At 50.0% G+C, this 16324-nt stretch overlaps 1 pseudogene; it reads right to left on the bottom strand.

Moving 5' to 3' along the window:
- Positions 1 to 3616: 3616 nt before the first annotated feature.
- On the bottom strand, positions 3617 to 6208 carry LOC109491368 (annotated as a pseudogene).
- Positions 6209 to 16324: the final 10116 nt, after the last annotated feature.

The raw sequence follows: 16324 nt of genomic DNA, 5'->3' as shown, positions 1-16324 counted from the left end.
ACCTTTTCAATTTAGAAGCATGGTCACATAATAACCGTTCAAATATACCCATATTTTTTTTTAATCTAGGAGAAGTAGGATATTGGCAAGAAGCTGGGTGCCACCATACAAGGCAGTCCATGCCAAGTGCCAGATGAGTGATAGAGACAGACAGTAGGTGCTGGGAGAATCTAGAGAAGGGGGAGCTTCCCAGGGCTGGCTGGTTCTGGGTGACCGTGACCTAAGCTGGAAGGAATGGCAACACAGAGACAAGCAGGGGGAGGTGGCGTTCCAAAGGAGGGGATGGTGAGAAAGCAGCTTTGGAGGCGGGCATACTCCTGACACACCAGAGATGAAGGAATAAACGCGTTGGGTGGAATCCAAGTTGGGAATCTGTCTTTGTGTCTGCCTGCAGGAGGTAATTGCACCCTGCCTTTAGAAGCATCAGGGATGAAAGCATTCCCTGTACTGAGGGAGTCCCCAGGAGCCTGGGTGGCGCTCCCAGCTGCCCCATGGAGGTCTGGGTTGCCACCTCCCCGCACCCACGCCCAGTCCAACCTAGGCCTGCCAGTGCCTGCCAGCAGAGTTACTAGCTGGGAGGCCTTGCAGGGTTTGAGAGGAGACGGCCACACAGCTGCCCAGGGCGGGCGGGCTGCTACAGTAGACAAGAGGGGCGCCTGGCCCCTTCTCTGGATGCCCAGCAATCCTGGCTGGTGAACACCTCACATCCTTCTGGCCTCTCCCAAGCCCTCACCTCACACCCTACGAAATGTTGGAAGCAAGGGCCCTTTCCAGATGCCACCGACAGCCCCCAAACCTGGCTCCGAAGTTGCTTCTGTCCTTGTTCAGTCCCAGAAGCTGTGTCTCTGCCGCCCGCCCCCTCCTCTATGCCCTCCACCACAGCGCCTGGGCAAGGGAGTGTCAAGCGTCACCCCCTCCTTGCCTTTGAGGTGCCTGAGTCACTGTCTGGGCATTAGAGGCCTGGCAGGCCCAGAAGAGGTGGCTTCTGGGGAGGTGCCTGGAACTCCTGTGGAGAGGAGTGGGGAGGGCACCCGAGGAAGGAGAGGACAGCAGCATAAGCTTCTGTCCAGGCTGACCTGGATTCGAATCCCAACTCCTCCATTTACAGCTGAGTACCCTCGGGCAGGTCCCATAACCTCTCTGAGCCTTAATCTCCACATCTGTAAAACAGACATTCACTTAGCAAGTCAATTCAACACATATGTCACCTAATATGTTCACCCAGAAATATTCTGGGTGCTGAGAATAGAACAAGCCTTGTTCTCATGAAGCATCCAGTCCAGTGTATATAACTATATTTACCTCAGTATTAAACAAGGTAATATGGGTACGGGGCCTGGTACATGGTAGGTGCTCGATAACTGACAAATATTTCTTGGGATTTGAAGGGCTCCCGAAATAACCCCTCTTCTCTTCCCAGGTTTGAAACCAGCTGAGAGAAGGAAAGACACGGGAGTCAGGTAGAGATTTGAAGTCAGCCCTTTTAGGGAAAAAAGTGGACTTAAAGAAAAAGAAAAAAGGGGCGCCTGGGTGGCGCAGTCGGTTAAGCGTCCGACTTCAGCCAGGTCACGATCTCGCGGTCCGTGAGTTCGAGCCCCGCGTCAGGCTCTGGGCTGATGGCTCAGAGCCTGGAGCCTGTTTCCAATTCTGTGTCTCTCTCTCTCTCTGCCCCTCCCCCGTTCATGCTCTGTCTCTCTCTGTCCCAAAAATAAATAAACGTTGAAAAAAAAAATTAAAAAAAAAAGAAAAAGAAAAAGAAAGTGGATTTGAGGGTATAGCTGAGCTACTCAGCCAAAATCGGCTTCTAAGTGCTCCCACTGAATTAAATTACTCCCACCACAACTAACACACACACACACACACACACACACACACACACACCCCTTTAGGCCTCTTTCTTCCCAGGACAGAGCTGCCCCTATATGCTTAAATCCCCAGAGAGGAATTGAGAATACATGCTCTCCCTGGGCAAATCATCGTAAAATGGAAGGAAAACACTGCTGCCCTGGGCATGCCCCTTGGCTTCCCTAAACTCCTCCCCACCCTGTTGCTTTCACTCCATCCTCCACTCACTACAGAGTGGTCATCGGGACAAGAGTGACAAGGACAGGTGAGGGGTGCCAGGAGTCACTCCATTTTAATCCACCACAGGCCCTGAATGCTGGACCTGGGGTGGGTATGGGCATGGTTTGCCTGTTTTCTCTGAAATGCACTTCCCCCACCTTCCCGGCCCTCCTCTGTACCTCACAGGCTGCACCCCCTTGGACCCAGGCCCCCTTGCCAACTAGCTCCTGTCTAGTTTCAGACAGGGGGAGATTTCTAGCCAGAAATTGAGGGCGGGAGGAAGGAGAAGCCAGGGTATTTCTCCCCATCTCTCTAAATCAGGGGGCACCCCAGGCAGTGGTTGTGTCTCCTCCGTGGCTCTGGTCCAAATGTCCCTCCCTCCTTGGTCCCTCCTGCCACGTCTGGGCAGCCCTGCCGTGGCTCTAGCTCCCACCTGGCATCCCAGCTCCAAGGCTCTGACACCATCATCTCATCCTTTGGCTCCTCCAGCCCTAGGATTGCTAGCAGTTTCCTGGGGCTACTGATCTTTCAGTTGCCTTCCCAGCATCCAATCCTGGGAAAGGGAGGCTGCAGGAAGGACAGAGCTGAGGGCAATGCCAAGCAGTGAATCTCTTGGGGGTGGGGGTGGGGATGGGGGGTGGGGATTGCCCTAGTTTCAATCCCTCCAATGGTTCAATCATTCCTCTAGCCCAGCAGAGGCTACAGAAAATCCATATATAAAGATTTTACAGCCAGCCATCTGGTTGGAAGTGCGGGCTTGCCTAGCACGAGGCATGGGATTGAAATAAAGGTCACTTGTCGTTATCAAAAAGTGGTGAGTATTGACGGAGATTACAGGGAGGTCAGCCCCTCCGCCCCCCGCCAACACACACACACACACACACACACACACACACACATACACACACACAATCATTTCCCCACTGTTGCTGCCACCATGCCACTGTTCGGCCTTAATGCCACCTTCTGGATCTTCTGGACCCAAACCTCCTGCCTGAAAGAGACAAACCTTCGATATGCAGGGAGGCCTAGTGAGCCCCAGCTGTGTCAGACTCCTCTAAGTCACCACTTCGGACCCTCCTGGCCTCACCAGGCTCTGGTTGCAGCCCTGTGTGCCTGGGACCAACTTCAATTACCTCCTGACCAGGGTTTCCCTGGTGACGCTACAGACCAAGTGTGTGCAACCTCACAAGTGCAGGGGAGTTCATGCTTGATGGGGTGAAGGCTTGACCAATGGAGGAAGGGAGCAGGTGCATGAATTTCCCCACCCACACCCCCACTCCTGCCCCCCCCACCCACCCAAGGAATGATTCTGAGATGCCATTTATTCGGCTGCATCTTCTGTAGGATGAATTCTGCCTCCTTCTCTGCTTTATTCTCCTTGGCCCCCAATCTGCTTCCTGGAATTGCCTCTTTAATAAAATCTGGAACCAGGTCTGCTTTCTGGGGAACCCAGGCAGAGATCCCAGCCTTCTTACCTCTCTCTTTTTTCCCCCCGAGAGAAAAAAGACCCTTGTGCGACAGTAAGCCCACGGTCCTTTAATTACGGCAGACACACAGGAATCCCCTAGTATTCATGCCCCTCCTCTTCCCCTCCCTCCCCTTCCACACTATCATGCCCACCTCCTCGTAATCCTTCTCCAGGGCAGCCATATCCTCCCGGGCCTCAGAGAACTCCCCCTCCTCCATGCCCTCGCCCACGTACCAGTGCACAAAGGCCCTCTTGGCATACATCAGGTCGAACTTGTGGTCCAGGCGGGCCCAGGCCTCGGCGATGGCGGTCGTGTTGCTCAGCATGCACACGGCGCGCTGCACCTTGGCCAGGTCACCCCCGGGCACCACGGTGGGTGGCTGGTAGTTGATACCAACCTTGAAGCCCGTGGGGCACCAGTCCACGAACTGAATGCTGCGCTTGGTCTTGATGGCGGCGATGGCGGCGTTGACGTCCTTGGGCACCACGTCTCCGCGGTACAGCAGGCAGCAGGCCATGTACTTGCCGTGACGGGGATCGCACTTCACCATCTGGTTGGCAGGCTCGAAGCAGGCATTGGTGATCTCTGCCACGGACAGCTGCTCGTGGTAGGCCTTCTCTGCAGAGATGACCGGCGCATAGGTGGCCAGGGGGAAGTGGATGCGAGGGTAGGGCACCAGGTTGGTCTGGAACTCCGTCAGGTCCACGTTGAGGGCCCCGTCGAAGCGCAGGGAAGCCGTGATGGACGAGACGATCTGGCTGATGAGCCGGTTGAGGTTGGTGTAGGTGGGGCGCTCGATGTCCAGGTTGCGGCGGCAGATGTCATAGATGGCCTCGTTGTCCACCATGAAGGCACAGTCCGAGTGCTCCAGGGTGGTGTGGGTGGTCAGGATGGAGTTGTAGGGCTCCACCACGGCCGTGGACACCTGGGGGGCGGGGTAGATGGAGAACTCCAGCTTGGATTTCTTGCCGTAGTCAACCGAGAGCCGCTCCATCAGGAGTGAGGTGAAGCCCGAGCCGGTGCCCCCTCCGAAGCTGTGGAACACCAGGAAGCCCTGAAGTCCTGTGCACTGGTCAGACTGAAAGGGGAAAGGGAAGAGAAATGTGGGCCAGGAAGCTGACGGAAAGGAAAGAGCCAAGTCATGCTGTTTCAAATTCCCCCCCAAAATGCATTAAATCCTTGGAAGACTTTTCCAAATGCACAAAATAGATCCTCATAGGGAGGGCCCCCTCTCTCTCTTGTTCTTCTTCCTTTCTACAACCTCCCGAGGTGCCCGCACACAGCTCTCTTGAATCTCATGACATAGTCACTTTTGTGATCATAACTTGCCAACCCCGCCCAGCTTCATACCTGTTTACCCCTGATTTAATTTCACATGTTTCTGGAGGGCTTCCTTACTGAGATCAATAATCTAGGAACCTGATCCCCATCCTCAGTGGAGGCCAAAGTCATTCTCAGAGCCTTGGGCTAGGAATATTTGGATCCCTGTTTTTCACAGGGCCTTCTGCCCACATCCCTGCCATACAAGGTGATATTCTGGGAATGCCCGTGGACCTCCATAGCTTGGCCAGGCAGCCCGTGGACATGTTTGCCTTTGGTGGCCACTCTGCCCAGCCTGGAACAGTTGCCATAGGAGGTAAAGAGGACATCTGGCTTTAGCCTGGAGCCTACACCCTGTTTCCCCTGATCAGACTGGAATGCCCCTCCTCACTGGTCCTGATCCTGCATCTTTAAAACTCATGGAGGAAGCTCTCTCAAGGGCTGAAGCTCCTCTTCCTGTCTGGTGTTCAGATCCCTTCACTACAGAAATCCAGCCCTAAGCCCTTCACTCACTGGCTTCCGAATTCGGTCCGGTACCAGGTCAATGAGCTCTTTTCCAGTGATGTTAGTGACCTCGGGCATAGCTATTGGCAGCGTCTTCCTTGCCGGTGATGAGCTGCTCTGGATGGGAGAGCTGGTGGTATGTGCCCATCTGAACCTCGTCTGTAATGGGCAGAGTTTTAGACACCCCTCCTTCCCTTGCAGCCTGGCTCCCCAAAGTTTCCAGAAGGGGCCGGGTCACTAGGCCCCAAGGCCTACCCTAGAGGAGCCCCATTCAGGCTGCTGCTGTTGCCCTTGACTTTTAGTATTCTTCAATAAAAAGGAAAGGGATGTGAGGGATGTGGAGCGACCTTGAGACTCTGGAGCTGAGTGGCAGCAGATCTGTAGTTTAATTGGCTGCTGCAGCTGGGAACTACAAATTCTAGTGCTCCAGTTTCAGAGGACTCGCTGTGGTACCCAGGACAAGGTGACATATGTGGCAGGGACTGATCATCACTCACCAATCACAGTGGGCTCCAGATCCACGAACACTTCCCTGGGGCACGTGCTTTCCAGCCCCAGTTTCACTAAAGAAGGCGTTGAAGGAGTCAGCCCCTCCACCGATGGTCTTGTCACTGGGCGTCTGCCCATCTGGTTGGATCCCATGCTCCAGGCAGTAGAGCTCCCAGCAGCCATTGCCAATCTGCACGCCAGCCTGCCCCCACATGGACTGAAATGCACTCACGCTGAACGGGCAAAGGGCAGAGAACACTCTTAGCAGAGAGAAACCTGCCATGCCTGGATACAGTTCCCACCTGCAACCCTTTCTTGAGTGGTTCTCTGGCTGAGAACAAAGGTTCCTGGACTCTGCTCTCCTTGCCCCACCTCCCGTGTCTAAGCCTTTACTGATGGCTTTGAGGATCAACAGGCAGTGGCTCGGGGGGCTGGGGGCCAAAACCCACAAAGGAAGCAGATGTGGGCGGTTCCAAGATTATATAGTCTTTCTTGCTCAGTGACTAAGCATCGTGAGGAGTGTTGAGGGGGGTCAGATGAGTCTGGCAGAGCATGATAGTCAATCCACCCATGTTCAGAAAGAAATTAAGGACCCTTGATGAGAGAAACAAGATCAGAGGTTTCGGGGATCAGAGGCCAGGGGGAGGTGTTGAAAGCAGGAAGAACTCTAGAATCGTGTTACAGCTAGGAAGGCCAGCAAGGAAGGGAAAAGGGGTCCTGAAACGGAAGGGGGTGTGCTGTCCTTTCCTCTCTTGGGTGTGCGCAGTTCTGGAGTGGAGTGGGGCTGGGGAAAAGGTCTTTCCCACATGATTCTAGGCTGGTGGTCAAAGAACTCTTGGCCCCCAAAGCAGGACTGGGATAAGGTGCTTGGTCCCAGAAATCCAAAAGGTCACTGCCCTTCCTGGGGAGCCTCATGAGAATCAAGAAGGTTTGACCCTCTCACTCCATCAAACATTTGGGCCTCTAGTATGTTCCTGACGCTGGGCTGACACTGGAGACGCATGGCATCTAATACACTGGCCCTCAGTAGCCCACTGTCCAGGGAAGGGAGAGTTTCATACGCTAACAGATACATAACAGTGTGGCAGGTGGGATACCAGAGTATACCTTCATGCTCTGCTTGAGAAGTAATTACCACAGGCCTTAAAAACAAAATGAGGGGGCGCCTGGGTGGCTCAGTCGGTTGGGCGGCCGACTTCGGCTCAGGTCATGATCTTGCGGTCCGTGAGTTCGAGCCCCGCGTCGGGCTCTGTGCTGACGGCTCGGAGCCTGGAGCCTGTTTCGGATTCTGTGTCTCCCTCTCTCTGACCCTCCCCCGTTCATGCTCTGTCTCTCTCTGTAAAAAAAAAAAAAAAAAAAAAAAAAAAAAAAAAAAAATGAGCACATCTATCAGATTCACCCAAGCTTTAAGGCCAAACCATGTGGAGGATGTGGAGAAATGGGAACCCTTAAACTGTTGGTAGAAGCCTAACGTGCCACATCTCTTTTGGAGAAAAATTTGGAGAAAGAATCTTATCAAAAAATTTCTTACCGGAAAAGAAAAGCAAAGTAAGGAAGAATCATACAAGCAGATACTATTGATAAAAATCTTTAATGCATAAAACAATACCGTGCATCATTTACAGATAAATGTATACTTTGCTGTATATTCTCGTAGTGTGTGTGTATTACAAAAATAAAGAAAGCAAGAGGAAATATTAACACTAAATTTGGAATAATGGTTCTCTCTGGTAGAAGAGGGAAGTGAATGCAGTTTGGAGAGAGATTCTATTTCTTAGGCCGGGTTACAGGTATTTATTATTTTTTCTGCCGTCCTGAGTATCTGGAATATTTCATAATTTTTAATGAGGATGCTTTATCCATAAATTTAATACTTCTCTTTTTTAAAAAATTCATTTTTGAGAGAGAGAGACAGCGTGAGCAGGGGAGGGGCAGAGAGAGAGGGAGACACGGAATCTGAAGCAGACTCCAGGCGCTGAGCCGTCAGCACAGAGCCTGACGCGGGGCTCGAATTCACAAACTATGAGATCATGACCTGAGCTGAAGTCGGACATTTAACCAACTGAGCCACCCAGGTGCCCGTTCTCTGATTTTTTAAATATGATTTAACTTTTGATGATTTTTAAGATGACTGGGATTAATCCAAACATCATCACTACTTCTCTACTTGCCTTGAGCAAGAAGCTTCCCCTCTCTGTGGGTGTCCCCCTATCTCATGAATTGGGACAGTAATAAGAGCCCCCTCCTAGAATTACTATGGGGATTAAATGAAAGAATGCGCGTACAAGTCGCTGGTTCATTGCATGACACATACGGGGGGGGGGGGGCGCCATACATGTTGGGTCCCCTACCAACTCCCATCCTCCAATCCCTGCTGTCTAGTAAGAGAAGGTAATGAATTAAGCTGGGATGTAGGGATTTAGGGACACAGGACTCACAGAAATCCGCACATCCAGGAGGAGGTGCTGACAGGGTTTACCAATCCCCTGGCAAGGCCAGCACCGGCTGCTGCAACTTTGAGCCTGCCCAGGCTCTGTCTACAAAGTCAGACACCGTCTTGGCTCCCTTGACTGCTGGCCCACGCAAGGCAACTCTGACCTTTACTTGAGATGCTGGGAACGACGCCCCTTACTGTGGGGCAACAGGTTTGGGACAAAGAACTCAATCCCTGGAATCCCATAGACTTTGCGTCAAACCCCCTTCCCTCTATGAGCTCAGACAAGTTACTTCTCTTCAGCTGCTCTAAGCCCTTTCCTTGAATGTAAAAATAGTACGACCTCTTACTCGGCAGCCTTTTCATTATGTCATTTAGTCCCCCTACGCTAAGCATTAATTATGTGCCAGGCACTGTGCTAAGCGCTCAACATACACTATCTCATTTAATTTGCACAACAACCGCTGTAGGTAGCTACTATCTTTTTTTTTTTTTAATACTTTTTAACGTTTATTTACTTTTGACAGAGACAGAGCATGAGTTGGGGAGGAGTTGGGGTGGGGGGTGGTGGCACAGAATCTGAAGCAGGCTCTAGGCTCCACGCCATCAGCACAGAGCCCTGATGTAGGGCTCGAACTCACAAACCACGAGATCCTGACCTGAACTGAAGTCAGAGGCTTAACCTACTGAGCCATCCAGGAGCCCCAGCTACTATCTTTATGCCATTTTGCGCATAAGGAAACTGACTCTTGGGGAGGTTAAGCGACTAGCTCTAGGTCATGAGCAAAACCCCTAACATTCAGAGTGGGGACAGTTTGGCTCCAACCATGCTCTTAACTTTTCTTCTACCCTTCCTGCTGGGGACCCTGGCAAAAGATATCAAATAAGCCCCATGTACAGCCAGCTCTCCGTAAGTGAGAGCACCCTCCCTTTCCACCCTCCTCCTCACTCTCTCTACTGAAATGAGGGGTCAGGTCAGATGCATCAGATGAACAGGGCCATGAGGATGTGTCCCAAGAGCTGCGAGGTGGGATTAGAGGCCAACAGTGAATCTGCTGTGATGCTTCGGGTTTCTGGAAAAGTGCCTACACTTTCTGCTCCAGTCTTGCTTACCCCACACTCCCTACCCCTAAATTTGGAGCCCCGCAGCAGCCCCGCTCCTGAAGAGAGGCTTAGAGACATGTCCTCCACCCTTCATGTGCTCTCACATACCGACACACCTGGGGGACCACACTCACATCTGGAAGTCTCTTTCCCTCTCTCCACCTCACCTGCCCCCACACTGTGGCCAGGCAAACACTTAGACTCCCAAGGGAACCTCACATCACCCACCTGGGTCCACTAGGACCCTCACTTGCATGTGCAGCCCCCTATCCCTGCTCACCATGCTGCCTGGCTGGGGGCTGGCTAGGGTTGTCTGTCTGTCTGCTGCTTGATGGGAAGCAGATGTGGGTCTGTGAGAGATCCACCGCCAGACCCATCGCCTTCTTTATGGTCTCTGGTCGGCTCTCAGGGGGTATGTTACAAATGGCCCCAGGAGGGCAGGTCCGTTGACTTGGTTACCAAGCGCTGGGCATGGGCTCAAACAGGGCAGCAAGGTGAGGGGGTGAGCAGAGGAGGGGTTCAGCTGGTCACCCCGCACAGGTACCCAGGCCCCTGGGTACACAGTGTCTGCTGCTCAGTCACACAATCCCATTTCCTGGTGGCTCAGCTGGCTGGCACAGGTGTGAGAGGATAAGGAAATCAACCCCCCTGAGCTCTAGCAGCACTGCCACCCCTGGGGTGGGTGAAGGCAGGAAGTGGAATGTGGGTGGGGCTAAAAAGAGTGCACTGAACCAGAAATAATGAGTCCTAGGGCCAGAGATCAAGCCTCAGGGCCTTCTGGTGGAAACGTGGAATGTTTTAGGACATAGGGAAGGAGAGCTCAGTCTTAGGGCCATCTCTAGCATTTAACATCTTCTTCCGCCTCGGTTTTCCCATCTGTAGAATGGGGAGAGGTAGTGTTGTAAGGATGAAACAAGACAAACTTTCTTAAGTGCTTGGTTTAGAAATGCTGTTGTTCTCCCCAGGGAAAGCAAAAGGAGGAGCGGGGGCTCAGGGCTACTTGTCAGGCTCTCTTCCTATTCCAGACAAGTTGCTGCAGGCCTTGCCTGGCCTCATTTCCCCGCCCCCCCCCCCCCCCAGTCTCCCTATGGCCTCAGGCAGAACTTACGAAATACACATGCTAATCTCTCACCTTTGTATGCTGCTTTGTGGCTCTTAAGGTAGCTTCACCCCTTATCTCCTTTGAGTCCCTCCACAGCTCTACGAGGTAAGGGAGGCGGGGGGGGGGGGGGGGGGGGGGCCCCCATTCCCCTGATGAAGAAAAGGAAATCGAAGCCTCTTCCCTCTTGCCCAAGGTCACATGGGGGTTAATTAGTGGTGGAATTAAAATTCATCTGTGACTCAGGCTCAGTGCTTCTTCCCTTTCCACAAGGCAGAGTTTTCACTGTCCCTCATCCCCCTCCTGTGTCTTTATTGCCTTCCTTTCCATCTTAAATTCCACAGTCAGTCAGGAGCGCTCCCTTACCTCCCCCAGCTTCAGCATCCTCGTTGGACTAAACCACAACCCTGGTTCTTCACCAACTCTGTGCCTGTACCGACCCAGCTAAACAGCGGCTGCAGAAAAACCCAGAACCAGACTTCAAATGCATGACCACTAACCTCAAATGGACTCTAATGCTGCCTGGAAACCACACTGTGTTTCTGCAGTCATTCTTTCAATTAGCAACCATGGCCAAGAATAGGAATGCCAGATCTCGCGAATTAAAGAATTTTATCTTGCAACTTTATCCACGAAGCAGTTGCCAGTGTGAAATTTCAGTCACTGTGGCAAACGGTGGGGGAGTTATTTTGAGGTGGGGGCTTTTGTCCTTCTCACCACCGTATGCCAGGGAGTGACACAATATCAAGATAGCTAACTCTGGTTTTGACTGTGGACTGCAGTCTTCTCTCTGCCACCTGGAATTAAGAGGCCAAGATCCCCAGAGAGAAGACTGCCAACACTGCAAGTGTAAGCAAGCTCTGCCTACTCTGGGTTGATCCATGAAGCCATAGACCTCAGGAATTGTTATCCAGAAGGAGGGATTTGGGGCCCAGCGGGCCCACTGGGCCCCAAATTCTCTTGTCGAGCACTTCAACTTCCCAACTGGCTTTCAAAGTTGGGCATCTCAAGAGTCAACATAAGCGTCACCAACTCTGGAAAGAAAACTGTCCTAAAGGTAGGCCGGGGAAAAGGGTCTTAGGTACAACAGACTGAAGAGACTGAGATTTGTAATTATACTAAGGTATCTGAGTTATAAAATGAGAAGCAATCCCTATCTTAATTTCTTCAACAAGTATTTAGGTTTTTAACTTAAGCATATGGGTAGAAGACTTGAAAACCTAGGACAGAAGCAGGTTTGGCAGGGAGCAGGGTGAGGGTAGGACATCGAGAGTTCTACTTTGAATGTGTTCCGTTGGAGATGTCTAACAGGCTTTCAAGTGGTAATGTAAAAAAAATAAAATAAAATAAAATAAAACAAATAAGCACCTGAGTCTGAAATTCAACGTAAGTTACGTTGGAGATGTCTAACAGGCTTTCAAGTGGTAATGTAAAAAATAAATAAATAAATAAATAAATAAATAAATAAATAAATAAAATAAGCACCTGAGTCTGAAATTCAGAGTCTGAAATGAATGTATAAATTTGAGAATTATCAGCTCATGGGTGGTATTTCTTTCTATTCTATTCTTTCTCTATGGTTTGGGAATGTATATACTCTAGTTCTATTCCTTTTTCAATAGCCTTAAAATGTTACAGTAACTTTTTATTAAGGACACCCGAATACACCTGAAAGTTGAGATAATATAATAAAAGCCCATATACTCATCATCTACCTTCAATAATTGCTCCTTCAGGAAGAAAAACAAATGAAGAAAAGAGACAGCCTGGGACTGAGCTGTGGGAAACACCCATTAGGGGTAAGCCATCAGAGGCCATCAAGAAGGACAGGCCAGGGAAAAACCAGGAGAGGGGCACGTCACTGAAGCCAAGAAGAAAGTGCTTCAAGGAGAAAGGAAGGATTGACGGTCTCGAACGCTGGTGAGAGGCTGAGAAAGATGTAGAAACATGACCTTTGGCTTTGGTCAGTTGGAAGTTACTAGGGATTTTGGCAAGAACATCTCAGTAAAGCACATGAACCAGTGGACAGTGAAAAGGAGAGAAGACATGGAGATATCCCCTTTGGAAAGATTGTGCTGTGGGCAGCCAATAGATGCTCCAGTGTGAAGAAAATGGGAGGATGTGCACTAAGGCTCAGTTCCATCTTTTCCAGATGGAATTGGCGGAGATATTTTAAACTTTGAGGACCTTGCTGCCCTGCTCCAAGATGGAGGTGAGACTCTGGGAAGGGGTTAGAAAAGATGGGCCTAACAATGGGCAGGGGAAGAGGAAGAGAGATCCAAAGAGAGAGTGGCCTGCTGGACACCTTTGTAGGGTAGATGGACAAAGCGGTGATTCAACTGGAAAAATGAAGTGCCTGGTATCATCTGTTGGGTTCTGTACATGTATGTGAATGTCTAAGTTTTTAATCTAGTAATACGGATTATTACCTGTACACCCACCCAGACATTATGGCCCTAATTCAGGAGATACGTACACACTCACAGTCATGTGCACACGTGCATGAACGTGTACACACACACACACACACACACACACACAGAGTCAGAAGCAGAATCTATATTCCACTAACATGCCTTGGACATTTCTCCCGGCAGCCTTGTCTTCTCCATTTTCCCAGCCAGAAGGCCTACTCAGGGGTTGTAAACTCCTTGCTACAAGAGCCAGGATAACATAAATATGTTACGGTTGAGCATATGATGGTAAACGGTGGACTGGGTGATTTGAAGCAGCTTGCTGTCCATCCTAAGGTGGCCCCGCCCAGCTCCATTTGTTGCCCTACTTGTTTCCTACTGCTGTTGTAACAAATTGCTACAAACTTAGTAGCTTAACATAATACAAATGTATTATCTTACAGTTCTGGAGATCAGAAGTCCAAAATAGGTCTTATGGGGATTGCAATATTGTGATTTATAAAAATATATATCTGGTTATTCAGATGACCAAAATATATTCCTCATATATGTTTGGTCTTTGTCTAGGATTCCTGACTCACAGCTCCTAAAACCCTTGGAATTTCTTAAGTGTTCAGAGGGATAAAGGTGTCTTTTGCTATGCGAATGAGACGACTTTGGGGAAAGCACGTAAGGTTGGGGGCTGGTTGCCAGGGATCCAACCACTTGTTAAAGAGTTGGAACTTTCAGTCCCCTTTCCACCTCCCCAGAGGGGAGAGGGGCTGGAGATTGAGTGCAAACACCAATGGTCAATGATTCCATCAACCATGCTTATGTAATGAAGCCTCCATACAAATCCAAAGGGATGGGGTTTGGAGAGCTTCCAGGTTGGTGAACACATGGAAGTCCTGGGAGAGTGGCATGCCTGGAAAGGGCATGGAAACTCCTGGTCTTTTCCCCATACCTTGCCTTATGCATCTCCTTCATTTGGCCATTCCTGATTTATATCCTTTTATAACAGATGAATGATACAGTAAGTGAAGTGTCTCTCTGAGCTCTGTTAGCCATTCTAGAAAATTAATTGAACCCAAGAGGAGCTCAGGGAAACCTCTAATTTATAGCCAGTGGGTCAGAAGCCCAGCTAACAACAAGGGTGTTGGAGGTGCAGTCGTGTAGGACCAAACCCTCTACATGTAGAATCTGATGCTATCTCTGGGTAGATGGTGCCAGAATGAGTTGAATTCTTAAGGCACCCTGCTGGTGTCTGAGAATTGTTTGGTGCTGTATGGGGAAGCCCTCCCCATCCCCACCCCCACTGGAATTAATACCAGAACCTATTTAGGTATAAAAAAGTGTTGGCAGAGTTGCCCTCCTTCTAGAGATTCTAGAGGAGAATCTGTTCCTTGCTTTTTCCTTGTTCCAGAGGCTGCCCATATTCCTTGACTCATGGCTTCCTTCCATCTTGAAAGCCAATAATCACACCACTTTGACCTCTGATCCTGACCTCTCCTTCCCTGACTCTGACCCCCCTCTTCCACTTATAAAGAGCTTTGTGACAGGGCGTCTGGGTGGCTCAGTTGGTTAAGTGTCTGACTTCAGCTCAGGTCATGATGTCACAGTCTGTGAGTTCAAGCCCTGCACGGGGCTCTGTGCTGACAGCTCAGTTCTGGAGCCTGCCTCTGATTCTATCTCTCCCTCTCTCTCTGCCCCTCCCCCACTCATTCTCTGCCTCTCTCTGTCTCTCAAAAATGAATAAACATTTAAAAAAAATTTTTTAAGATCTTTGTGATTATATTGGGCCCACCCAGAAAATCTAGAATAATCTCAGGATCTTTACCTTCATCACATTTGCAGTCCTTTGCTACATAAGGTAATATAGTCACAGGTTCCAGGTATTGCAACGTGGACATCTTTGGGGGACTATTATTCTGCCTATCTCAGTTGCTATATAGGAATGCAGGCCTGATACAGCCAGATCTTCCAATTCTTTTCAAGATAAGCTAGACATCTGGATTTTTATATGACTGTGCAGAAAGAGTTAACACAGCAGGTTGAGACTGCTCCTTAGCAAGGTCTGCTTGTGGGGCATCTGAGTGGCTCAGTGGGTTAAGCCTCCTACTCTCAATTTTGGCTCAGGTCATCAGGTCATGATTTCATGGTTCATGAGTTCGAGCCCTGCGTCAGCAAGGAGCCTGCTTGGGATTCTTGCTTTCCCTCTCTCTGCACACTCCCCGCCCCAGTAAGTAAGTAAGTAATAAACAAATAAGTAACTTGTAAACTTGGCTTTGGCTGGTGTCTGGGAACGTGGCTCTTTAGAGTGTTCCCAGTCGATGATGAACTGATCAGGATGGTTCACTGAGCCTAGACAGTGTGTAAAGAACATGGCTGATACTGAACAACTGCTTTCCTTCTAGGAGTCTGGAATTTTGGTATGTGCAAAGCAGAGGCGTCTCTGTGACCAGCCCTCACCATAAACCTTGATTGCTGAGTCTCGAACAGGCTTCCTTGGGCAGAAACACTGCAGGAAAATGTTGCTCCGTTTTCATCTTGGAGAAAGAGCATGCTGCGTGAGCCCTCCTGGGAGGGAGAGGGTATAGGTTCCTTCAGATTCCACTTGTGTCTTTTCCCCTCCTAGTCCAGCTGTGTAGTCTTCCTACGTCACTGTCGTTGACCTTAGCTGGGAGTACAACTTGATGTCCTGAGTCCTGTGAGTCCTTCTAGTAAATCTCCTGACATGGGGGTGGTCTTGGGGATGCTCCAACACAAAGACAATTCCTGATTTTTCTCATATTCTAAATGCTACGCGGATTAACACCGTGAGGACCAGACAAAACAATTCTGAGAGGGAACTTGGCCTCCAGACTGCCAGTTTGAAACTTCTGGCTTCTCAAGAATTCTACCCTAGTTTCACTCCCATCTCTGAAGTGAAGCAACTCCTCTGACACACATTTAACAAATGCTTACCCCCATGACATCCTAGGAACCAGGGACACAAAGATGAATAAAGAAGATACAATCCTTACCTGGAATGAGTTTACAACCTGGAAGACAGACATGTACACAAATAACTGCAGCATGATATGCTATGCGCACTAAAGTAAATGAATAAGATGCTCTAAGAATCCAGACAGCTGTTTCCACTGCACTTTGCTGTGTAGGTACACATCCCTAAATTCATCTGGCCGGTCCTCACGATCTGAAGTTGTTATCCCTGTTTCACAAAGGAAGAACCTGACCGTGAAGGTCAAAGAAGTTTAGGGTGTTGCCTAAGAGAGCTCAGGTCTTTTGCAATACTCACTCTGCTGGGGTGGGGGTGCACAAGAGAGAAGGAGGGTCAGGGAAGGTCTGAAGGAGACCATACGTTCTGTAATCACCAAGGGTCTCCGTAGAGACAACGAGCCGGTTTCTCAAAGCAGCCTCGCTATATGCCCTTGCCACTTTTCAC

Source organism: Felis catus, chromosome C1 (genome assembly GCF_018350175.1).
Source record: "Felis catus isolate Fca126 chromosome C1, F.catus_Fca126_mat1.0, whole genome shotgun sequence".
NCBI lineage: Eukaryota > Metazoa > Chordata > Mammalia > Carnivora > Felidae > Felis > Felis catus.
This window is presented reverse-complemented; position numbering and strand designations above follow the sequence as displayed.